Genomic DNA, 19,231 nt, shown 5'->3' with positions numbered 1-19,231 from the left:
TTATTCACATAATGAAAACCTATACTTTGTTTCAGGCGAGTTTCCCATTCAAATGCATGTAACAGTGAGAAACACACTGTCTTGGCGAAATAAAGCGTTTTTGTACAACTTCATATAAATCGCTGTAACTTTTGATAGAAGACTCAGACAAACATGTTTATGGCTTTATCTTATAGAACTCAATATCCCCGTGCTGGGCAAACAGAACAGGTTTTGCAGCCGTTTGAGCTAAGATTTTAAAATTATTCACATAATGAAAACCTATACTTTGTTTCAGGCGAGTTTCCCATTCAAATGCATGTAACAGTGAGAAACGCATTGTCTTGGCGAAATAAAGCGTTTTTGAACAACTTCATATAAATCGCTGTAACTTTTGATAGAAGACTCAGACAAACATGTTTATGGCTTTATCTTATAGAACTCAATATCCCCGTGCTGGGCCAACAGAACAGGTTTTGCAGCTGTGTGAGCTAAGATTTCCAAGTTATACACATAATGAAAACCTATACTTTGTTTCGGTCGAGTTCCCCATTCAAATGCATGTAACAGTGAGAAACGCATTGTCTTGGCGAAATAAAGCGTTTTTGAACAACTTCATATAAATCGCTGTAACTTTTGATAGAAGACTCAGACAAACATGTTTATGGCTTTATCTTATAGAACTCAATATCCCCGTGCTGGGCAAACAGGTTTTGCAGCTGTTTGAACTAAGATTTCCAAGTTATTCACATAATGAAAACCTATACTTTGTTTCGGTCGAGTTCCCCATTCTAATGCATGTAACAGTGAGAAACGCACTGTCTTGGCGAAAGAAAGCGTTTTTGTACAACTTCATATAAATCGCTGTAACTTTTGATAGAAGACTCAGACAAACATGTTTATGGCTTTATCTTATAGAACTCAATATCCCCGTGCTGGGCAAACAGGTTTTGCAGCCGTTTGAGCTAAGATTTTAAAATTATTCACATAATGAAAACCTATACTTTGTTTCAGGCGAGTTTCCCATTCAAATGCATGTAACAGTGAGAAACACACTGTCTTGGCGAAATAAAGCGTTTTTGTACAACTTCATATAAATCGCTGTAACTTTTGATAGAAGACTCAGACAAACATGTTTATGGCTTTATCTTATAGAACTCAATATCCCCGTGCTGGGCAAACAGAACAGGTTTTGCAGCCGTTTGAGCTAAGATTTTAAAATTATTCACATAATGAAAACCTATACTTTGTTTCAGGCGAGTTTCCCATTCAAATGCATGTAACAGTGAGAAACGCATTGTCTTGGCGAAATAAAGCGTTTTTGAACAACTTCATATAAATCGCTGTAACTTTTGATAGAAGACTCAGACAAACATGTTTATGGCTTTATCTTATAGAACTCAATATCCCCGTGCTGGGCAAACAGAACAGGTTTTGCAGCCGTTTGAGCTAAGATTTTAAAATTATTCACATAATGAAAACCTATACTTTGTTTCAGGCGAGTTTCCCATTCAAATGCATGTAACAGTGAGAAACACACTGTCTTGGCGAAATAAAGCGTTTTTGAACAACTTCATATAAATCGCTGTAACTTTTGATAGAAGACTCAGACAAACATGTTTATGGCTTTATCTTATAGAACTCAATATCCCCGTGCTGGGCAAACAGGTTTTGCAGCCGTTTGAGCTAAGATTTTAAAATTATTCACATAATGAAAACCTATACTTTGTTTCAGGCGAGTTTCCCATTCAAATGCATGTAACAGTGAGAAACGCATTGTCTTGGCGAAATAAAGCGTTTTTGAACAACTTCATATAAATCACTGTAACTTTTGATAGAAGACTCAGACAAACATGTTTATGGCTTTATCTTATAGAACTCAATATCCCTGTGCTGGGCAAACAGGTTTTGCAGCTGTTTGAGCTAAGATTTCCAAGTTATTCACATAATGAAAACCTATACTTTGTTTTGGTCGAGTTCCCCATTCAAATGCATGTAACAGTGAGAAACGCATTGTCTTGGCGAAATAAAGCGTTTTTGAACAACTTCATATAAATCGCTGTAACTTTTGATAGAAGACTCAGACAAACATGTTTATGGCTTTATCTTATAGAACTCAATATCCCCGTGCTGGGAAAACAGGTTTTGCAGCCGTTTGAGCTAAGATTTTAAAATTATTCACATAATGAAAACCTATACTTTGTTTCAGGCGAGTTTCCCATTCAAATGCATGTAACAGTGAGAAACACACTGTCTTGGCGAAATAAAGCGTTTTTGTACAACTTCATATAAATCGCTGTAACTTTTGATAGAAGACTCAGACAAACATGTTTATGGCTTTATCTTATAGAACTCAATATCCCCGTGCTGGGCAAACAGAACAGGTTTTGCAGCTGTTTGAACTAAGATTTCCAAGTTATTCACATAATGAAAACCTATACTTTGTTTCGGTCGAGTTCCCCATTCAAATGCATGTAACAGTGAGAAACGCATTGTCTTGGCGAAATAAAGCGTTTTTGAACAACTTCATATAAATCGCTGTAACTTTTGATAGAAGACTCAGACAAACATGTTTATGGCTTTATCTTATAGAACTCAATATCCCCGTGCTGGGCAAACAGGTTTTGCAGCTGTTTGAACTAAGATTTCCAAGTTATTCACATAATGAAAACCTATACTTTGTTTCGGTCGAGTTCCCCATTCTAATGCATGTAACAGTGAGAAACGCACTGTCTTGGCGAAAGAAAGCGTTTTTGTACAACTTCATATAAATCGCTGTAACTTTTGATAGAAGACTCAGACAAACATGTTTATGGCTTTATCTTATAGAACTCAATATCCCCGTGCTGGGAAAACAGGTTTTGCAGCCGTTTGAGCTAAGATTTTAAAATTATTCACATAATGAAAACCTATACTTTGTTTCAGGCGAGTTTCCCATTCAAATGCATGTAACAGTGAGAAACACACTGTCTTGGCGAAATAAAGCGTTTTTGTACAACTTCATATAAATCGCTGTAACTTTTGATAGAAGACTCAGACAAACATGTTTATGGCTTTATCTTATAGAACTCAATATCCCCGTGCTGGGCAAACAGAACAGGTTTTGCAGCTGTTTGAACTAAGATTTCCAAGTTATTCACATAATGAAAACCTATACTTTGTTTCGGTCGAGTTCCCCATTCTAATGCATGTAACAGTGAGAAACGCACTGTCTTGGCGAAAGAAAGCGTTTTTGTACAACTTCATATAAATCGCTGTAACTTTTGATAGAAGACTCAGACAAACATGTTTATGGCTTTATCTTATAGAACTCAATATCCCCGTGCTGGGCAAACAGGTTTTGCAGCCGTTTGAGCTAAGATTTTAAAATTATTCACATAATGAAAACCTATACTTTGTTTCAGGCGAGTTTCCCATTCAAATGCATGTAACAGTGAGAAACACACTGTCTTGGCGAAATAAAGCGTTTTTGTACAACTTCATATAAATCGCTGTAACTTTTGATAGAAGACTCAGACAAACATGTTTATGGCTTTATCTTATAGAACTCAATATCCCCGTGCTGGGCAAACAGAACAGGTTTTGCAGCCGTTTGAGCTAAGATTTTAAAATTATTCACATAATGAAAACCTATACTTTGTTTCAGGCGAGTTTCCCATTCAAATGCATGTAACAGTGAGAAACGCATTGTCTTGGCGAAATAAAGCGTTTTTGAACAACTTCATATAAATCGCTGTAACTTTTGATAGAAGACTCAGACAAACATGTTTATGGCTTTATCTTATAGAACTCAATATCCCCGTGCTGGGCCAACAGAACAGGTTTTGCAGCTGTGTGAGCTAAGATTTCCAAGTTATACACATAATGAAAACCTATACTTTGTTTCGGTCGAGTTCCCCATTCAAATGCATGTAACAGTGAGAAACGCATTGTCTTGGCGAAATAAAGCGTTTTTGAACAACTTCATATAAATCGCTGTAACTTTTGATAGAAGACTCAGACAAACATGTTTATGGCTTTATCTTATAGAACTCAATATCCCCGTGCTGGGCAAACAGGTTTTGCAGCTGTTTGAACTAAGATTTCCAAGTTATTCACATAATGAAAACCTATACTTTGTTTCGGTCGAGTTCCCCATTCTAATGCATGTAACAGTGAGAAACGCACTGTCTTGGCGAAAGAAAGCGTTTTTGTACAACTTCATATAAATCGCTGTAACTTTTGATAGAAGACTCAGACAAACATGTTTATGGCTTTATCTTATAGAACTCAATATCCCCGTGCTGGGCAAACAGGTTTTGCAGCCGTTTGAGCTAAGATTTTAAAATTATTCACATAATGAAAACCTATACTTTGTTTCAGGCGAGTTTCCCATTCAAATGCATGTAACAGTGAGAAACACACTGTCTTGGCGAAATAAAGCGTTTTTGTACAACTTCATATAAATCGCTGTAACTTTTGATAGAAGACTCAGACAAACATGTTTATGGCTTTATCTTATAGAACTCAATATCCCCGTGCTGGGCAAACAGAACAGGTTTTGCAGCCGTTTGAGCTAAGATTTTAAAATTATTCACATAATGAAAACCTATACTTTGTTTCAGGCGAGTTTCCCATTCAAATGCATGTAACAGTGAGAAACGCATTGTCTTGGCGAAATAAAGCGTTTTTGAACAACTTCATATAAATCGCTGTAACTTTTGATAGAAGACTCAGACAAACATGTTTATGGCTTTATCTTATAGAACTCAATATCCCCGTGCTGGGCAAACAGAACAGGTTTTGCAGCCGTTTGAGCTAAGATTTTAAAATTATTCACATAATGAAAACCTATACTTTGTTTCAGGCGAGTTTCCCATTCAAATGCATGTAACAGTGAGAAACACACTGTCTTGGCGAAATAAAGCGTTTTTGAACAACTTCATATAAATCGCTGTAACTTTTGATAGAAGACTCAGACAAACATGTTTATGGCTTTATCTTATAGAACTCAATATCCCCGTGCTGGGCAAACAGGTTTTGCAGCCGTTTGAGCTGAGATTTTAAAATTATTCACATAATGAAAACCTATACTTTGTTTCAGGCGAGTTTCCCATTCAAATGCATGTAACAGTGAGAAACGCATTGTCTTGGCGAAATAAAGCGTTTTTGAACAACTTCATATAAATCACTGTAACTTTTGATAGAAGACTCAGACAAACATGTTTATGGCTTTATCTTATAGAACTCAATATCCCCGTGCTGGGCCAACAGAACAGGTTTTGCAGCTGTGTGAGCTAAGATTTCCAAGTTATACACATAATGAAAACCTATACTTTGTTTTGGTCGAGTTCCCCATTCAAATGCATGTAACAGTGAGAAACGCACTGTCTTGGCGAAAGAAAGCGTTTTTGTACAACTTCATATAAATCGCTGTAACTTTTGATAGAAGACTCAGACAAACATGTTTATGGCTTTATCATATAGAACTCAATATCCCCGTGCTGGGCAAACAGGTTTTGCAGCCGTTTGAGCTAAGATTTTAAAATTATTCACATAATGAAAACCTATACTTTGTTTCAGGCGAGTTTCCCATTCAAATGCATGTAACAGTGAGAAACACACTGTCTTGGCGAAATAAAGCGTTTTTGTACAACTTCATATAAATCGCTGTAACTTTTGATAGAAGACTCAGACAAACATGTTTATGGCTTTATCTTATAGAACTCAATATCCCCGTGCTGGGCAAACAGGTTTTGCAGCCGTTTGAGCTAAGATTTTAAAATTATTCACATAATGAAAACCTATACTTTGTTTCAGGCGAGTTTCCCATTCAAATGCATGTAACAGTGAGAAACACACTGTCTTGGCGAAATAAAGCGTTTTTGTACAACTTCATATAAATCGCTGTAACTTTTGATAGAAGACTCAGACAAACATGTTTATGGCTTTATCTTATAGAACTCAATATCCCCGTGCTGGGCAAACAGAACAGGTTTTGCAGCCGTTTGAGCTAAGATTTTAAAATTATTCACATAATGAAAACCTATACTTTGTTTCAGGCGAGTTTCCCATTCAAATGCATGTAACAGTGAGAAACGCATTGTCTTGGCGAAATAAAGCGTTTTTGAACAACTTCATATAAATCGCTGTAACCTTTGATAGAAGACTCAGACAAACATGTTTATGGCTTTATCTTATAGAACTCAAGGTCCCCGTGCTGGGCAAACAGGTTTTGCAGCCGTTTGAGCTAAGATTTTAAAATTATTCACATAATGAAAACCTATACTTTGTTTCGGTCGAGTTCCCCATTCAAATGCATGTAACAGTGAGAAACGCACTGTCTTGGCGAAATAAAGCGTTTTTGTACAACTTCATATAAATAGCTGTAACTTTTGATAGAAGACTCAGACAAACATGTTTATGGCTTTATCTTATAGAACTCAATATCCCCGTGCTGGGAAAACAGGTTTTGCAGCTGTTTGAGCTACGATTTCCAAGTTATTCACATAATGAAAACCTATACTTTGTTTCGGTCGAGTTCCCCATTCAAATGCATGTAACAGTGAGAAACGCACTGTCTTGGCGAAAGAAAGCTTTTTTGTACAACTTCATATAAATAGCTGTAACTTTTGATAGAAGACTCAGACAAACATGTTTATGGCTTTATGTTATAGAACTCAAGGTCCCCGTGCTGGGAAAACGGGTTTTGCAGCCGTTTGAGCTAAGATTTTAAAATTATTCACATAATGAAAACCTATACTTTGTTTCAGGCGAGTTTCCCATTCAAATGCATGTAACAGTGAGAAACACACTGTCTTGGCGAAATAAAGCGTTTTTGTACAACTTCATATAAATCGCTGTAACTTTTGATAGAAGACTCAGACAAACATGTTTATGGCTTTATCTTATAGAACTCAATATCCCCGTGCTGGGCAAACAGAACAGGTTTTGCAGCTGTTTGAACTAAGATTTCCAAGTTATTCACATAATGAAAACCTATACTTTGTTTCGGTCGAGTTCCCCATTCTAATGCATGTAACAGTGAGAAACGCACTGTCTTGGCGAAAGAAAGCGTTTTTGTACAACTTCATATAAATCGCTGTAACTTTTGATAGAAGACTCAGACAAACATGTTTATGGCTTTATCTTATAGAACTCAATATCCCCGTGCTGGGCAAACAGGTTTTGCAGCCGTTTGAGCTAAGATTTTAAAATTATTCACATAATGAAAACCTATACTTTGTTTCAGGCGAGTTTCCCATTCAAATGCATGTAACAGTGAGAAACACACTGTCTTGGCGAAATAAAGCGTTTTTGTACAACTTCATATAAATCGCTGTAACTTTTGATAGAAGACTCAGACAAACATGTTTATGGCTTTATCTTATAGAACTCAATATCCCCGTGCTGGGCAAACAGAACAGGTTTTGCAGCCGTTTGAGCTAAGATTTTAAAATTATTCACATAATGAAAACCTATACTTTGTTTCAGGCGAGTTTCCCATTCAAATGCATGTAACAGTGAGAAACGCATTGTCTTGGCGAAATAAAGCGTTTTTGAACAACTTCATATAAATCGCTGTAACTTTTGATAGAAGACTCAGACAAACATGTTTATGGCTTTATCTTATAGAACTCAATATCCCCGTGCTGGGCCAACAGAACAGGTTTTGCAGCTGTGTGAGCTAAGATTTCCAAGTTATACACATAATGAAAACCTATACTTTGTTTCGGTCGAGTTCCCCATTCAAATGCATGTAACAGTGAGAAACGCATTGTCTTGGCGAAATAAAGCGTTTTTGAACAACTTCATATAAATCGCTGTAACTTTTGATAGAAGACTCAGACAAACATGTTTATGGCTTTATCTTATAGAACTCAATATCCCCGTGCTGGGCAAACAGGTTTTGCAGCTGTTTGAACTAAGATTTCCAAGTTATTCACATAATGAAAACCTATACTTTGTTTCGGTCGAGTTCCCCATTCTAATGCATGTAACAGTGAGAAACGCACTGTCTTGGCGAAAGAAAGCGTTTTTGTACAACTTCATATAAATCGCTGTAACTTTTGATAGAAGACTCAGACAAACATGTTTATGGCTTTATCTTATAGAACTCAATATCCCCGTGCTGGGCAAACAGGTTTTGCAGCCGTTTGAGCTAAGATTTTAAAATTATTCACATAATGAAAACCTATACTTTGTTTCAGGCGAGTTTCCCATTCAAATGCATGTAACAGTGAGAAACACACTGTCTTGGCGAAATAAAGCGTTTTTGTACAACTTCATATAAATCGCTGTAACTTTTGATAGAAGACTCAGACAAACATGTTTATGGCTTTATCTTATAGAACTCAATATCCCCGTGCTGGGCAAACAGAACAGGTTTTGCAGCCGTTTGAGCTAAGATTTTAAAATTATTCACATAATGAAAACCTATACTTTGTTTCAGGCGAGTTTCCCATTCAAATGCATGTAACAGTGAGAAACGCATTGTCTTGGCGAAATAAAGCGTTTTTGAACAACTTCATATAAATCGCTGTAACTTTTGATAGAAGACTCAGACAAACATGTTTATGGCTTTATCTTATAGAACTCAATATCCCCGTGCTGGGCAAACAGAACAGGTTTTGCAGCCGTTTGAGCTAAGATTTTAAAATTATTCACATAATGAAAACCTATACTTTGTTTCAGGCGAGTTTCCCATTCAAATGCATGTAACAGTGAGAAACACACTGTCTTGGCGAAATAAAGCGTTTTTGAACAACTTCATATAAATCGCTGTAACTTTTGATAGAAGACTCAGACAAACATGTTTATGGCTTTATCTTATAGAACTCAATATCCCCGTGCTGGGCAAACAGGTTTTGCAGCCGTTTGAGCTAAGATTTTAAAATTATTCACATAATGAAAACCTATACTTTGTTTCAGGCGAGTTTCCCATTCAAATGCATGTAACAGTGAGAAACGCATTGTCTTGGCGAAATAAAGCGTTTTTGAACAACTTCATATAAATCACTGTAACTTTTGATAGAAGACTCAGACAAACATGTTTATGGCTTTATCTTATAGAACTCAATATCCCCGTGCTGGGCCAACAGAACAGGTTTTGCAGCTGTGTGAGCTAAGATTTCCAAGTTATACACATAATGAAAACCTATACTTTGTTTTGGTCGAGTTCCCCATTCAAATGCATGTAACAGTGAGAAACGCACTGTCTTGGCGAAAGAAAGCGTTTTTGTACAACTTCATATAAATCGCTGTAACTTTTGATAGAAGACTCAGACAAACATGTTTATGGCTTTATCATATAGAACTCAATATCCCCGTGCTGGGCAAACAGGTTTTGCAGCCGTTTGAGCTAAGATTTTAAAATTATTCACATAATGAAAACCTATACTTTGTTTCAGGCGAGTTTCCCATTCAAATGCATGTAACAGTGAGAAACACACTGTCTTGGCGAAATAAAGCGTTTTTGTACAACTTCATATAAATCGCTGTAACTTTTGATAGAAGACTCAGACAAACATGTTTATGGCTTTATCTTATAGAACTCAATATCCCCGTGCTGGGCAAACAGGTTTTGCAGCCGTTTGAGCTAAGATTTTAAAATTATTCACATAATGAAAACCTATACTTTGTTTCAGGCGAGTTTCCCATTCAAATGCATGTAACAGTGAGAAACACACTGTCTTGGCGAAATAAAGCGTTTTTGTACAACTTCATATAAATCGCTGTAACTTTTGATAGAAGACTCAGACAAACATGTTTATGGCTTTATCTTATAGAACTCAATATCCCCGTGCTGGGCAAACAGAACAGGTTTTGCAGCCGTTTGAGCTAAGATTTTAAAATTATTCACATAATGAAAACCTATACTTTGTTTCAGGCGAGTTTCCCATTCAAATGCATGTAACAGTGAGAAACGCATTGTCTTGGCGAAATAAAGCGTTTTTGAACAACTTCATATAAATCGCTGTAACTTTTGATAGAAGACTCAGACAAACATGTTTATGGCTTTATCTTATAGAACTCAAGGTCCCCGTGCTGGGCAAACAGGTTTTGCAGCCGTTTGAGCTAAGATTTTAAAATTATTCACATAATGAAAACCTATACTTTGTTTCGGTCGAGTTCCCCATTCAAATGCATGTAACAGTGAGAAACGCACTGTCTTGGCGAAATAAAGCGTTTTTGTACAACTTCATATAAATAGCTGTAACTTTTGATAGAAGACTCAGACAAACATGTTTATGGCTTTATCTTATAGAACTCAATATCCCCGTGCTGGGAAAACAGGTTTTGCAGCTGTTTGAGCTACGATTTCCAAGTTATTCACATAATGAAAACCTATACTTTGTTTCGGTCGAGTTCCCCATTCAAATGCATGTAACAGTGAGAAACGCACTGTCTTGGCGAAAGAAAGCTTTTTTGTACAACTTCATATAAATAGCTGTAACTTTTGATAGAAGACTCAGACAAACATGTTTATGGCTTTATGTTATAGAACTCAAGGTCCCCGTGCTGGGAAAACGGGTTTTGCAGCTGTTTGAACTAAGATTTCCAAGTTATTCACATAATGAAAACCTATACTTTGTTTCGGTCGAGTTCCCCATTCAAATGCATGTAACAGTGAGAAACGCACTGTCTTGGCGAAAGAAAGCGTTTTTGTAAAACTTCATATAAATAGCTGTAACTTTTGATAGAAGACTCAGACACACATGTTTATGGCTTTATCTTATAGAACTCAAGGTCCCAGTGCTGGGAAAACAGGTTTTGCAGCTGTTTGAGCTAAGATATCCAAGTTATTTACATAATGAAAACCTATACTTTGTTTCGGTCGAGTTTCCCATTCAAATGCATGTAACAGTGAGAAACGCACTGTCTTGGTGAAAGAAAGCGTTTTTGTACAACTTCATATAAATAGCTGTAACTTTTGATAGAAGACTCAGACAAACATGTTTATGGCTTTATCTTATAGAACTCAAGGTCCCCGTGCTGGGAAAACAGGTTTTGCAGCTGTTTGAGCTAAGATATCCAAGTTATTTACATAATGAAAACCTATACTTTGTTTTGGTCGAGTTCCCCATTCAAATGCATGTAACAGTGAGAAACGCACTGTCTTGGCGAAAGAAAGCGTTTTTGTACAACTTCATATAAATCGCTGTAACTTTTGATAGAAGACTCAGACAAACATGTTTATGGCTTTATCTTATAGAACTCAATATCCCCGTGCTGGGCCAACAGAACAGGTTTTGCAGCTGTGTGAGCTAAGATTTCCAAGTTATACACATAATGAAAACCTATACTTTGTTTCGGTCGAGTTCCCCATTCAAATGCATGTAACAGTGAGAAACGCATTGTCTTGGCGAAATAAAGCGTTTTTGAACAACTTCATATAAATCGCTGTAACTTTTGATAGAAGACTCAGACAAACATGTTTATGGCTTTATCTTATAGAACTCAATATCCCTGTGCTGGGCAAACAGAACAGGTTTTGCAGCCGTTTGAGCTAAGATTTTAAAATTATTCACATAATGAAAACCTATACTTTGTTTCAGGCGAGTTTCCCATTCAAATGCATGTAACAGTGAGAAACACACTGTCTTGGCGAAATAAAGCGTTTTTGTACAACTTCATATAAATCGCTGTAACTTTTGATAGAAGACTCAGACAAACATGTTTATGGCTTTATCTTATAGAACTCAATATCCCCGTGCTGGGCAAACAGGTTTTGCAGCCGTTTGAGCTAAGATTTTAAAATTATTCACATAATGAAAACCTATACTTTGTTTCAGGCGAGTTTCCCATTCAAATGCATGTAACAGTGAGAAACGCATTGTCTTGGCGAAATAAAGCGTTTTTGAACAACTTCATATAAATCGCTGTAACTTTTGATAGAAGACTCAGACAAACATGTTTATGGCTTTATCTTATAGAACTCAATATCCCTGTGCTGGGCAAACAGGTTTTGCAGCTGTTTGAGCTAAGATTTCCAAGTTATTCACATAATGAAAACCTATACTTTGTTTTGGTCGAGTTCCCCATTCAAATGCATGTAACAGTGAGAAACGCACTGTCTTGGCGAAAGAAAGCGTTTTTGTACAACTTCATATAAATCGCTGTAACTTTTGATAGAAGACTCAGACAAACATGTTTATGGCTTTATCATATAGAACTCAATATCCCCGTGCTGGGCAAACAGGTTTTGCAGCCGTTTGAGCTAAGATTTTAAAATTATTCACATAATGAAAACCTATACTTTGTTTCAGGCGAGTTTCCCATTCAAATGCATGTAACAGTGAGAAACGCATTGTCTTGGCGAAATAAAGCGTTTTTGAACAACTTCATATAAATCACTGTAACTTTTGATAGAAGACTCAGACAAACATGTTTATGGCTTTATCTTATAGAACTCAATATCCCCGTGCTGGGCCAACAGAACAGGTTTTGCAGCTGTGTGAGCTAAGATTTCCAAGTTATACACATAATGAAAACCTATACTTTGTTTCGGTCGAGTTCCCCATTCAAATGCATGTAACAGTGAGAAACGCATTGTCTTGGCGAAATAAAGCGTTTTTGAACAACTTCATATAAATCGCTGTAACTTTTGATAGAAGACTCAGACAAACATGTTTATGGCTTTATCTTATAGAACTCAATATCCCCGTGCTGGGAAAACAGGTTTTGCAGCCGTTTGAGCTAAGATTTTAAAATTATTCACATAATGAAAACCTATACTTTGTTTCAGGCGAGTTTCCCATTCAAATGCATGTAACAGTGAGAAACACACTGTCTTGGCGAAATAAAGCGTTTTTGTACAACTTCATATAAATCGCTGTAACTTTTGATAGAAGACTCAGACAAACATGTTTATGGCTTTATCTTATAGAACTCAATATCCCCGTGCTGGGCAAACAGAACAGGTTTTGCAGCCGTTTGAGCTAAGATTTTAAAATTATTCACATAATGAAAACCTATACTTTGTTTCAGGCGAGTTTCCCATTCAAATGCATGTAACAGTGAGAAACGCATTGTCTTGGCGAAATAAAGCGTTTTTGAACAACTTCATATAAATCGCTGTAACTTTTGATAGAAGACTCAGACAAACATGTTTATGGCTTTATCTTATAGAACTCAATATCCCCGTGCTGGGCAAACAGGTTTTGCAGCTGTTTGAACTAAGATTTCCAAGTTATTCACATAATGAAAACCTATACTTTGTTTCGGTCGAGTTCCCCATTCTAATGCATGTAACAGTGAGAAACGCACTGTCTTGGCGAAAGAAAGCGTTTTTGTACAACTTCATATAAATCGCTGTAACTTTTGATAGAAGACTCAGACAAACATGTTTATGGCTTTATCTTATAGAACTCAATATCCCCGTGCTGGGCAAACAGGTTTTGCAGCCGTTTGAGCTAAGATTTTAAAATTATTCACATAATGAAAACCTATACTTTGTTTCAGGCGAGTTTCCCATTCAAATGCATGTAACAGTGAGAAACGCATTGTCTTGGCGAAATAAAGCGTTTTTGAACAACTTCATATAAATCGCTGTAACTTTTGATAGAAGACTCAGACAAACATGTTTATGGCTTTATCTTATAGAACTCAATATCCCCGTGCTGGGCAAACAGGTTTTGCAGCCGTTTGAGCTAAGGTTTTAAAATTATTCACATAATGAAAACCTATACTTTGTTTCAGGCGAGTTTCCCATTCAAATGCATGTAACAGTGAGAAACGCATTGTCTTGGCGAAATAAAGCGTTTTTGTACAACTTCATATAAATCGCTGTAACTTTTGATAGAAGACTCAGACAAACATGTTTATGGCTTTATCTTATAGAACTCAATATCCCTGTGCTGGGCAAACAGGTTTTGCAGCTGTTTGAGCTAAGATTTCCAAGTTATTCACATAATGAAAACCTATACTTTGTTTTGGTCGAGTTCCCCATTCAAATGCATGTAACAGTGAGAAACGCACTGTCTTGGCAAAAGAAAGCGTTTTTGTACAACTTCATATAAATCGCTGTAACTTTTGATAGAAGACTCAGACAAACATGTTTATGGCTTTATCATATAGAACTCAATATCCCCGTGCTGGGCAAACAGGTTTTGCAGCCGTTTGAGCTAAGATTTTAAAATTATTCACATAATGAAAACCTATACTTTGTTTCAGGCGAGTTTCCCATTCAAATGCATGTAACAGTGAGAAACACACTGTCTTGGCGAAATAAAGCGTTTTTGTACAACTTCATATAAATCGCTGTAACTTTTGATAGAAGACTCAGACAAACATGTTTATGGCTTTATCTTATAGAACTCAATATCCCCGTGCTGGGCAAACAGAACAGGTTTTGCAGCCGTTTGAGCTAAGATTTTAAAATTATTCACATAATGAAAACCTATACTTTGTTTCAGGCGAGTTTCCCATTCAAATGCATGTAACAGTGAGAAACGCATTGTCTTGGCGAAATAAAGCGTTTTTGAACAACTTCATATAAATCGCTGTAACTTTTGATAGAAGACTCAGACAAACATGTTTATGGCTTTATCTTATAGAACTCAATATCCCCGTGCTGGGCAAACAGGTTTTGCAGCTGTTTGAACTAAGATTTCAAAGTTATTCACATAATGAAAACCTATACTTTGTTTCGGTCGAGTTCCCCATTCAAATGCATGTAACAGTGAGAAACGCACTGTCTTGGCGAAAGAAAGCGTTTTTGTACAACTTCATATAAATAGCTGTAACTTTTGATAGAAGACTCAGACAAACATGTTTATGGCTTCATCATATAGAACTCAAGGTCCCCGTGCTGGGAAAACAGGTTTTGCAGCTGTTTGAGCTAAGATTTCCAAGTTATTTACATAATGAAAACCTATACTTTGTTTCGGTCGAGTTCCCCATTCAAATGCATGTAACAGTGAGAAACGCACTGTCTTGGTGAAAGAAAGCGTTTTTGTACAACTTCATATAAATAGCTGTAACTTTTGATAGAAGACTCAGACAAACATGTTTATGGCTTTATCTTATAGAACTCAAGGTCCCCGTGCTGGGAAAACAGGTTTTGCAGCTGTTTGAGCTAAGATATCCAAGTTATTTACATAATGAAAACCTATACTTTGTTTCGGTCGAGTTTCCCATTCAAATGCATGTAACAGTGAGAAACGCACTGTCTTGGTGAAAGAAAGCGTTTTTGTACAACTTCATATAAATAGCTGTAACTTTTGATAGAAGACTCAGACAAACATGTTTATGGCTTTATCATATAGAACTCAAGGTCCCCGTGCTGGGAAAACAGGTTTTGCAGCTGTTTGAGCTAAGATTTCCAAGTTATTTACATAATGAAAACCTATACTTTGTTTCGGTCGAGTTCCCCATTCAAATGCATGTAACAGTGAGAAACGCACTGTCTTGGCGAAAGAAAACGTTTTTGTACAACTTCATATAAATAGCTGTAACTTTTGATAGAAGACTCAGACAAACATGTTTATGGCTTTATCTTATAGAACTCAAGGTCCCCGTGCTGGGAAAACAGGTTTTGCAGCTGTTTGAGCTAAGATTTCCAAGTTATTTACATAATGAAAACCTATACTTTATTTCGGTCGAGTTCCCCTTTCAAATGCATGTAACAGTGAGAAACGCACTGTCTTGGCGAAAGAAAGCTTTTTTGTACAACTTCATATAAATAGCTGTAACTTTTGATAGAAGACTCAGACACACATGTTTATGGCTTTATCTTATAGAACTCAAGGTCCCCGTGCTGGGCAAACAGGTTTTGCAGCTGTGTGAGCTAAGATGTTAAAGTTATTCACATAATGAAAACCTATACTTTGTGTCGGGCGAGAACTCCATTCAAATGCATGTAACAGTGAAGAACGCACTGTCTTGACGAAATAAAGCGTTTTTGTACAACTTCATATGAATAGCTGTAACTTTTGATAGAAGATTCAGATATACGTATTCATGGCTTTATCTTATAGAATTCAATATCCCCGTGCTGGACAAACAGGTTTTGAAGCTGTGTGAGCTAAGATTTTGAAGTTATTCACAAAATGAAAACTACTTTATGTCCGGCGAGAACTCCATTCAAATGCATGTAATAGCGAGAAACGCACTAACGTGGTGAAATAAAGCGTTTCTCATGGTCTTCTTAAAGACAGCTGTAACTTTTGATAGAAGAATCAGAAATACATATTTATGGTTTTATCTTTTCTGACGCAACACAGGCCCTTGGGTAATGTGGAAGGCTAGCAGCACAGGCCCTTTTGTAATGTGGATAGTATCAGCCAGGACCACAGGCCCTGGTGTGGTGATGATGGCCTCACAGGAAGCACTGTCCCTGGTGTAATTTGGATGGCCTCAGCCAAGAACAGGCGAGATCTTGAACGCACACCTCCGGCAGAGCTTCAACAGCATTCTGAGGGAGACTGGGGACATTGAGTCCGAATGGTGAAATGTGGATTATATTGGCCAGCACCACAGGCTCTGGTGTAATGTGAATATCCTCAGCCAGTAGTAAAGGCCCTTGTGTTTTGTGGAACGCATCATCTAGCAACACAATCCCTGGTGAAATGTGGATGGCCTCATCCAGCACCACAGGCCAGGGTGTGTTGATGATGGCCTCAATCGAAGCACTGGCAGTGGTGTAAGGTGGATGGCCTCATCCAACAACACTGGCCCTGGTGAAATGTGGATGGTTTCGGACAGCACCACTTGCCCTGGTATAATGTGGATGGCATCAATGACTAGCACAGGCCCTGGTGAAATGTAGTTGGCCTAGGCCAGTAGTAGGCTCTGTTGTTATGTGGATGGTAGAAGCTGGCATCACAGGCCCTGGTGTAATGTGGATGGCCTCAACCAACAACACTGGCCCTGGTGAAATGTGGATGGTATTGGCCAGCACCACTGGCCCTGGTGTAATGTGGATGGCCTCAGCCAGTAGTACAGAAAGCTTGTATATTGTGGATCACATCAGCCAGCTACACAAGCCATGGTGTGGTGATGATGGCCTCACAGGAAGCACTGGAAGTGGTGTAATGTGGATGGCCTAAGCCAACAACACTGGCACTGGTGAAATGTGGATGGTATTGGCCAGCACCAAAGGCCCAGGTGTAATGTGAATGTCCTCAGCCAAAACCACTGGCCCTGGTTTAATGTGGATGGAATCAACCAGTATCACAGGTCCTGGTGTGGTGAAGATGGCCTCACAGGGAACATTAGCCCTGGTGCAATGTGAATGGCCTCAGCCAGCAACGCAGGCCCTGGTGTGGTGATGATGGCCTCACAGGAAGCACTGGAAGTGGTGTAATGTGGATGGTCTCATCCAGCAACACTGGCCCTGGTGTAAAGTGGATGGCATCAGCCAGTAGCACAGGCCTGGTGAAATGTACTTGGCCTCAGCCAAGACCACACACCCTGGTGTAATGTAAATGTCCTAAGCCAGTAGCAAAGGCCCTGGTGTAATGTGCATGACCTTAGCCAACACCACTGGCCCTGGTGAAATGTGCATGATATCGGTCAGCACCACAGGTCCAAGTGTAATGTGGATGGCATCAACGAGCAGCAGAGGCCCTGGTCGGGTGAAGATGGCCTCACAGGAAGCACTGTCCTTGGTGTAATGTGGATGGTAGAAGCCTGCATCACAGGCAGTGATGTAATGTGGATGGCCTCAGCCAAAAGCACAGACCCTGGTGTGGTGAAGATGGCCTCACAGGAAGCACTGTCCCTGGTGTAAAGTGTATGGCCTAAGCCAACAAGAGTGGCCCTGGTGAAATGTGGATGGCATCAGCCAGTATCACAGGCCCTTGTGTTTTGTGGATGTCATCAGCCAGCAACACAAGCCCTGGGGAAATGTGGATGGTTTCGGACATCACCACAGGCCCAGGGGTAATGTGGATGGCATCAACGAGCAGCACAGGCCCTGATGTAATGTGGATGGCATCAGCCAGCAACGCTGGCCCTGGTGAAATGAGGATGGTATCAGCCATTATCACAGGCCCTTGTGTTTTGTGGATGTCATCAGCCAGCAACACAAGCCCTGGGGAAATGTGGATGGTTTTGGACATCATCACAGGCCCAGGGGTAATGTGGATGGCATCAACGAGCCTTGAGGTGAAGATGCCCTCACAGGAAGCACTGTCCCTGATGTAAAGTTTATGGCCTCAGCCAACAACAGTGGCCCTGGTGAAATATCGATGGTATTGGCCAGCACTACAGGCCCTGGTGTAATGTGAATGTCTTCAGCCAGTAGCAGAGGCCCTTCTGTATTGTGGATCGCATCAGCCAGCAACACAAGCCCTGGTGAAATGTGGATGGTATCAAAGAGCAGCACAGGCCCTGATGTGGTGATGATGGCATCACAGGAAGCATTGGCAGTGGTGTAATCTGGATGGCCTAAGCCAACAACACTGGCCCTGGTGAAATGTGGATGGTATTGGCCAGCACCACAGGCCCTGGTGTAATGTGAATGGAATCAACGAGTAGCACAGGCACTGGTGTAATGTGGATGGCCTCATCCAACAACACTGGCCCTGGTGAAATGTGGATGGTCTTGGCACAGGCCCTGGTGTAATGTGAATGTCCTCAGCCAACACCACTGGCCCTGGTGTAATGTGGATGGCATCAGCCAGTATCAAAGGCCCTTGTGTTTTGTGAATGTCATCAGCCAGCAACACAAGCCCTGGTGAAATGTGGATGGTTTCGGACAGCAAAACAGGCCCGGGTGTAATGTGGATGCAATCAATGAGTAGCACAGTCCCTGGTCAAATGTAGTTGTCCTCATCCAGAAACGCAGGCCCTGGTGAAAGGAGGATGGTATAAGCCAGCAGCACAGGCCCTTGTGTGGTGAATATGGTCTCACAGGGAGCACTGGCCCAGGCTTAATGTGGATGGGATCAGCCAGTAGCACAGGCCTTTGTATATTGTGGATGGGATCAGCCACCAAGACAGGCACTGGTGAAATGTAGTTGGCCTCATCTAACAACACTGTCCTTGGTGAAATATGGATGGTTTTGGTCAGCATCACACACCCTGGTGTAGTGTGAATGGCCTTTGCCAACACCACTGGCCGTGGTGAAATGTGTATGATATCCAGCACCACACGCCCAGGTTTAATGTGGTTGGCATCACCGAGAAGGAGAGGCCCTGGTGGCGTGAAGATTGCCTCAAGGGAAGCACTGTCCCTGGTGTAACTTATCCACATTACACCAGGATACATTACACCAGGCTTCTACCGGCCTGTGATACCGGTAGAAGCTGGCATCAAAGGCCCAGG

Source organism: Maylandia zebra, linkage group LG22 (genome assembly GCF_041146795.1).
Source record: "Maylandia zebra isolate NMK-2024a linkage group LG22, Mzebra_GT3a, whole genome shotgun sequence".
Classification (NCBI taxonomy): Eukaryota; Metazoa; Chordata; class Actinopteri; order Cichliformes; family Cichlidae; genus Maylandia; species Maylandia zebra.
The sequence above is the reverse complement of the archived record's forward strand: the minus strand, read 5'-3'. Positions refer to the sequence as shown.